Here is a 7,249-nt window from a genome sequence, read left to right on the forward strand (position 1 = left end):
CCTGTACAAATGTAAACTCAAAATGGATCAAAGACCTTCATGTAAGACCTGACACTTTGAAATTGCTGGAAGAAAACAGGGGTAGCCTTTCAAGATGTAGGCACAGTAAACAATTTCCTGACTAGGACTCCAACAGCTCAGGATCTAAAAGCAAGAATTGACAAATGGAATCGCGTCAAATTAAAAAGCTGCTGCAGAGCCAGGGAGACAGTCCACAGAGTACAGAGAGAGCCTGCATGGGGAGGAAATCTCGCCAGCCCTTCGTCTGACAGAGGGTTGCTATCCAGAGGATACAAAGGATTCAAAAAGGCTGAAAAGAATGAGAGCGTGTAAGTGATCTGAGCGCCCATCTCAAAGGAGTACAAATGGCCAATAAATATTAATCAATCAATCAATCAATTAATCGTGTCCATCTACAACTAAAAAAAAATTTACAAAAGAGACACTTACACACCCATGTCCATTGCAGCACAATTCACAATAGCCAAGATATGGAATCAGCCTAATGCCCATCAACAGATGGATGGCTTTAAAAAAATATGGTATGCCGAGCACAGTGACCCACACCTGTAATCCCAGAGGCTCAGGAGGCTGATGCAGGAGGATCGAAAGTTCAAAGCCAGCCTCAGCAACTTAGCGAGGCCCTAAGCAGCTCAGCAAGACCTTGTCTGTAAATAGAATTTTAAAAAGGGTTATGGATGCCACTCCATGGCTAAGCATACCTGGCATCAACTCCCAGTATCATATGTATATGTATATGATGGGAATTGAATGAATACACACACACACACACAGTCACACACACACTCACATTTATATATATATATATGGAAACCTGCTGTTCGGGTCCCCTCTCACCCTGCAAGAGTCTTGCTCCTATTTCTATTCTTAAATAAATCTTACTCCTTTAACTCTTGCAAAAAAAAATGGTAAATGTACAAAATAGAGTATGATTCAGCCACAAAGAATGAAATCCTGTCATTTTTTCAGAAAAACAGATAGGACTGGAGGAAGTCATATTAAGAAAAATTAACCTGAAACAGACAAATATCACATATTTTCTCTCATAAGTGGGGAAAACGACAGGAAAATAGAAGAGAGAGTCTTGGGGAAGAGCGAGGGGATGGGAGGGGGTGAGAGGGCTGGAGGGAGGGTCATATACAGCTGTGGAAGCCACTGATTTGTGCAATCAATATGGCTGAATAATTGTAAGAAAAATAAGTGTCTGTAAGGGAAAATGCTACTGTGTTTATTTATATTTAAAATTGGATTCACACTGAATCTAATTAAAACTGATTTGTATGGAGAGTTAAATCTTGATAGAAAAATTGTGTGAGAATCGTCGGCTCTAGATATACTAAAGGTTATATTTTGAAATAAAATATCAGAAACAATGTTGTCACAGTGCCAGTAACAGTTGTACCACTAGGAAAATCCATTCTAAAATGAAAAATTAACAGAAATCATTGTGAACTTCTGACTGATGGTGCTTTTTGTTTTATCAGCTAAAATTTTAAATTTAAATTTAAACAGTAGTTAAATTTGAAGAAAAGTGAGCCAGAAAAATCTTAGAATTGAGATCACGTATCTAATATGTTGTGTAAGATCATGACCAAATAGTATTCTGCAGTCTTCAGGGGTATGTCAGTATCAGGCATCATTATTACCCCAGTATGTCATATATGCAATGAAATATTTTAAAAAAGAAAAACTGAAGGATATTTGTTTTGTGAAGATGTTTTCTTAACTTATTTTTTTAAGTCAGACAAATTTAGTTATTTCATATAGAACGGCAATTTCTTATGCAAAGTATTTTATTATATGATCAAATTAAATTCACTATAATATATTGCATAATATATTAATGTTATTAATATATTAATATATTGCATAATATCTTAAATGTGTTGCATATAGATATTAAGTGTTAAGTATTTATTTTATGTGTTCTAACAGATCATCATTTGTAGCAATATTGAAGGTCATTCCTAACCACAGATCTAATAACTGTTTATCATTGTGAAGTTCTTTATTTGCACTTTTTTGATACGTTTATGTACAACTTAATTGTTTTGCCTCTTTTATCCAAAGCAGAGTTGGGGCTTCAGCTTTGCCAGCTTCCTTTCACTTGGACTCCAACTGCACTAAACTAACGTAAAGCACTAACAGCCCGGCACCCAGCAGCCTGCAGTGGGGAGCAGGCCGGCTGTGGCAGACGGCAACCCGGGAACTGGGCTTGGATTGGCAGGAGGCTGAAAGGCAGGAAGGAGCTGGCTGCTGTGGCCAAGGCCCTGGGCAGGGTCTCCACCCGTGGGAAACTCCCTGGAGAGCACCCTTCTAGTCTGGGGGCAGAGCAGCGGGAATTGGGACCTGAGCTGTGGGTCCCCACCGGGGCCAGGGCTCTGTGTCCTCCGGCTCTGCAGAGTCCTGACGTGGTCCAGTAGGTGTGGCCAGTGGGGGCGTCCACTGCGCGGTGTGAGCCAGGGCTCCCTGGTCTCCTGGGCTGCTCTCTGCACGCAGCGGGGACTCCAAGCCTGTGGTTCTGACGGCGGCCAGCACCACCCCGGCTCCACTCTCGGCTCTCGCCTCTTATCCAGTGGCCCTCTCCTCTTGTCCAAACCCTACCCACCCTGGGCCAGCGTGTGCCCTGTGCTGGCAGTGCCAGGAGCCTCTGCTCATCCCCGAGAGCCACCTGGGCCCGCCCTCATCCCTGCCGGGGCTTCCCTTGGCTGACGGTGGAGACAGCCCAGCGACAGCCACCCCTGATGGGAGAGTGAGGGCAGAGGCCACGTCCCGACCCACTTCTGGGGTCTTCAAACCCCACCTACAAAGTGGAGCCAAGTGTCCAAACTTCAGGCCACTTGCCTGTTACAGTGCGGAGCACTGAGTAGCCTCTCCATTAACAGCCGGCTCGTCTCTGGTGTGCTTTAATGGCCTCCGGTCTTCTGCGCACAGACGTGGAGCGGGGCAGGACTGTGCTCACCTCCTTCCACACCCACCGTGTGCACAACAGGGGCTGGTAGTGTGAACCGCATCACCACGCCCCGTGAGCTCCAATGACTGGATACCTGAGTGGATCCCACAGCCTCCACCAATGCCCTTGATGGGGAGGCAGAAGGGCCCGTGTCCAGGCCAAGCTGGGCCAGCTGGGGTGCTCCAGAAATGACCCCATCCATCACTGACTCCAAGAGCTGCGTTCTGGATGCTGGCTCGTCTCTGTGGGATGGAAGCCCTGTGCCCGCAGCCACGTCAAAGGAGGCCCCAAAGATCCCGCAGAAGAAAGCAGCCTGACTGGAGGCAGCACTTACAGTGTCAGAGGTGGCTGACCTGACCTCGTTTGGGCTACCAGTCTGCACATCTGCTCTACATGGAGGTGGGTGCCCAGGGCGGCTGACATCCAGACACTCAGCTTGTGTGGTGAAGGGGGAAATCTCAGCAATTGCCCCCAGGGAGACCTGCAGCGTGGGCCTGGCTGACTTTGATGTCTGTTTTCTCTCAGGGCAGTGTGGACAGAGATCGGCCACTCAGGACCTGGACTTCAGGTCCCTCGTTAGCTGAAATGCCCTGAAAGGGCCTTTTGTGTCAACTGCTGGGGATTTTTAAAGTCCCAGGTCCTTTTCTGACTCCGGGGACAGATGGGATCGATGGGCCACTGCTGTGGCCTCAAGCAGGACGCAGCTGGCCCAGGGTCCTGCACAGGCCAGAGGCAGGGCCACAAAGATGAGGACTTGCGGCCCTGCCTGCCCTAGAAGCAGCCCAGCAGCCTCTGTCCACCGTCTCTATTCGGGGTTCTGTTTGGAGCTTGAGTGTCCCTCTGAGTCCTATGAGGGGGAAGGAAGCCAGGGCTCAGCGCCCCCCCAGGGAGATGGACTTGTGCAGCCCGCAGCCCTGGGTGACGAGGCAGTCCTTAGTGCCAGAGACTGGGCAGTGGCTCCACTGAGCCACCTCGGATGGGCCTTGCCCAGGGGGACAACACTTATGCAGCTCCTGATGTCCAAGGCCAGGAGAGGACGAGGGCCCCAACTCTGCCATTCCCTTCTATCCCGACCCCAGCGATGGCAGGGCGAGACCCAGGCCCTGCTCAGGGCACAACTTCCGGGCCACCCTCCTGGGGAGGTGCCCTCACTGAGGCTCCTGGAAGCAGTGTTCCACCAGCTCTCTGGGTGTCCTCGTGCTCCGAGATGGCCTGCCGTCAACCCCTACAGCCCGCTGGAGCTCCCCTCCTCTTCCCCCCACGCCCACCCCAGCCCCTTCCCCCACCCTGCCCTCTCTGGACGCTCTGAGGACCTCAGGTCCCACCCCGAGCCTGCCCCCGGCAGCCCTCTCTGCCGCTCACCCCGGGAAGGCCCGGCTGGCGGACTGCTGCAGCCTCTGCTGGCCCCACCCCGGCAGGGCTCATCCTGGACCCCAGCGTGGACAGGTGTGGGCTGCAGGGCCAGGAGGGACCTGGGTGTGCTGCCCTGCCAGGTCCTCCTCTGTATCCAGGCCCAGGGAGGACTGGGAGGGGAGAGGAGTTGGACGGGCACAAGGATCGGGCAGAGCTTGCACTTTCTCCTTCCCCTCCCACGTCTGGTGAGACAGGAAAGGGCTTGTTGTCCCTTGCTGAGGGGGACAAGATGGGGAGCAGCTGACAGCCAGGCACCTGAGAAGGGAGATGAGCTTGACCGCCCCAGGTCGCTGCCCTGTAACCTCACCTGGCTGCCCTTGGTGACCCTGCCTTTCAAGCCACAGATCCTGGCAGTCCCGCCCCCCACCCCAAGCACCTGCCCCAGAGCAGAGGAGACCAAGACCTGGACTTGGGTTTTGTGAACATTCCCTGGGAACTTAGGGGTGCCACGCCCAGTCACCACAGGTACACAGTCAGGGACAGAAAGAACAGTCCTTGCCCCTCAGTGGCTAGGTGAGCCCTGTGTCCTAGGCCACCCCCGAGGCAGCTCCCACCCCTCCCAGTGCACCCAGCCCCAGCCCCGCCTGCCCCCAGGCACTGCCCCTGCTCACTGAAGGCTCCTTGTCACTGGGCTGTTTGTTTAAAGGCACAGAACCCCTGATCACCACCAGCAACATCTCAGGTCTGCATGGCCCTCTGGGGACCAGTCTGACCAAGCACTGTTTGGCTGCTTTTTATTGGCTGTGGGGCTGTTGGAAAGACAATGAGGACGACTTATCACGCCCGGAGGAAGCCTGCCACCAGCAGTGAACAGCTGTCACCAGAGGGGAGGGGACGTTGGGTGGGAAAGACACCGTGAAAGCAGGAAAGGGAAACTGTGAGGAAAACGGTCTCCGCACTCTGTGGCAGGGACGGAGAGGCCCAGAGCAGAGTCCCCCAGCAGAGTCCCCCCATGAAGTTCCTGAAGAAGCCACCATCATCAACCACAGGCGGCCACATACCTACCTATTGGATGCTCCGCAGGACACTGGGAGGCTGTGAAGCTGTGGCCAGCAGCAGTGCAGCACCAGGCTGGGTCCACGGGGTGCTGACCTACAGACAGGGGTGCAGACGCCTGGCCGGCACGTGCCTTCCCAGCACAAGACAGCACTGGGTGTAGACGCTCGTTCCTGAGCTGGGCACCCCAAGGACCCCAGGGCTTGGAGGACAGATGCCAGCCAGCGGGTTTCCAGAATAGCCCATAACACAGGGTGGGGCTGCAACAGTGGGAGGAAGGAGGGAATTAAAAACCATCAATCACGGCACACACACACACACACACACACACACAGACACACACACACACACACACACGAGTGCAGCAGGCCACCTCAGACAAGGCTGCCTGCACAGCTCAGCGGCATCTAGCAGGCCCAGCTGCTGTGCCCCGTCCCCACACTCCACCCACAGCACTCCTCCATCCCCATCAGACACGAGCTCCCGGTGCCCCTTCCCCAGCCCCTGGCAGCCATTGCCCTACGTCTGCGTCTATGAATTTGAACACTCTAGATAAACGGAGGGAGATTTGTAAGAAATGCTGTATTTCGGAGCAGTCATGAACTTACAGAAAATCTGCACAGTGACCAGCGGTTCCCCTGCACCTCACAGCCTGTGTCCCCTGCCGTTAGCATCAGGAGTCGGCTGCCGATCTGCGATACAGAAGGGGCCCTTCAGATGGGATACCATCCACTGAGGCCCAGGCTGAACCAGGACCTCCTCAGGCCTCACCTGATCCTCCCAGGTCCCACGTGACCTTCGGCTCTCAGACCTCCTTAGGATTCTTGAGGCTGGGACAGTTTCTCAGAGTTTCCTTGTCTCTTGTGACCTTGACAATGTTGAGGAGGGCTGGTCAGGTCCTTGCCGGGCACTGATTTTCCCACCTCAAAAAAAGAATCTCATTTTATTCCTTCCAATTGTTGGCTCTGTTGACACCTTGTCCCTCGTCCCCCACATTTACAGAACCCCCCATCTCAAGCACATGTCCAGGGTTCCCCAGAGGAGCAGTGAGTGGACACAAGGAGCAGGCCTGAGGACTGCCCCATGTGTCCACCCTTTCAGCATCCCAGCTACTGGGTTCTGCCCTCTGGCTGCCCTCGAGGGTGCTGTGACTGGACATCTTCCCCTCCACATCTCTTCTCGAGAAGGTGCCCTGAGCCACCAGGGTCCCCTCCCTCTCATTGACCATTCCTACATTCACCTCAGAGGGGCCAGCATCTCTTTTGGGGCTGAGCTCCCAGATTCAACCATGGACGGGAAGTCACACTAACCTCTCAAGAGCTTGTCAATCCTGCCCGCCTTCTCCCTGCTTAGCCCTCCCATGAGCAAGAGCTGGGTTTTCCCCCTGAGTTCACATAGTTCACACTTCTAAGCTTCCAGTTGGCTATGGCAAAGTGGATGGCTAATTAACCGTGCTGCCCAGCATGCCCTATCCATGAGCCTGGCTACTGGTGAGCCAAGCCGTGCCTCACCTCACCTACTAAGCAGCAGTAGCCAGTTCTTCGCCTCTGCTCTGCTAAGACTCCAAGAACCAGCATTCTGCAGGAAGCCTTGACTCTAGAATGGTTTTGAGATCAGACACAAGAGGGGGAGGATTCCCCTTCTCACATCTTCTGTAACATCACATGGGAGGCCTACACACTGCAAGGAAACAAGAAAGGGATTAAAGGTACACAGTTTGGAAAGGGAGAAATAAAACTGTCCTTGTGTACAGAAGATATGATCATTTATGTAGAAAACCCCAAAGAATTGACAAAAGTTCCTGGAGTGAATACCTGATTATATAGAGACATTGCACAACACAAAGTTAATTTGCAAAAGCCAATT

General features: G+C 52.6%; 1 long non-coding RNA gene across 2 annotated transcripts; it reads right to left on the reverse strand.

The window, feature by feature from the left end:
• Positions 1-5,384: 5,384 nt before the first annotated feature.
• On the reverse strand, positions 5,385-6,940 carry LOC144372365 (uncharacterized). 2 transcript variants are annotated; one of them, XR_013432385.1, is made up of 4 exons: positions 6,900-6,940; positions 6,155-6,306; positions 5,992-6,075; positions 5,385-5,643 (listed from the first exon to the last, which is right to left on the reverse strand). It is a non-coding gene; the product is annotated as an uncharacterized LOC144372365 (long non-coding RNA). The 2 variants fall into 2 exon arrangements; XR_013432386.1 differs by having other exon boundaries at positions 6,895-6,940.
• Between the last annotated feature and the right edge of the window lie 309 nt (positions 6,941-7,249).

Source organism: Ictidomys tridecemlineatus (assembly GCF_052094955.1).
Source record: "Ictidomys tridecemlineatus isolate mIctTri1 chromosome 12 unlocalized genomic scaffold, mIctTri1.hap1 SUPER_12_unloc_7, whole genome shotgun sequence".
NCBI classification, from domain to species: domain Eukaryota; kingdom Metazoa; phylum Chordata; class Mammalia; order Rodentia; family Sciuridae; genus Ictidomys; species Ictidomys tridecemlineatus.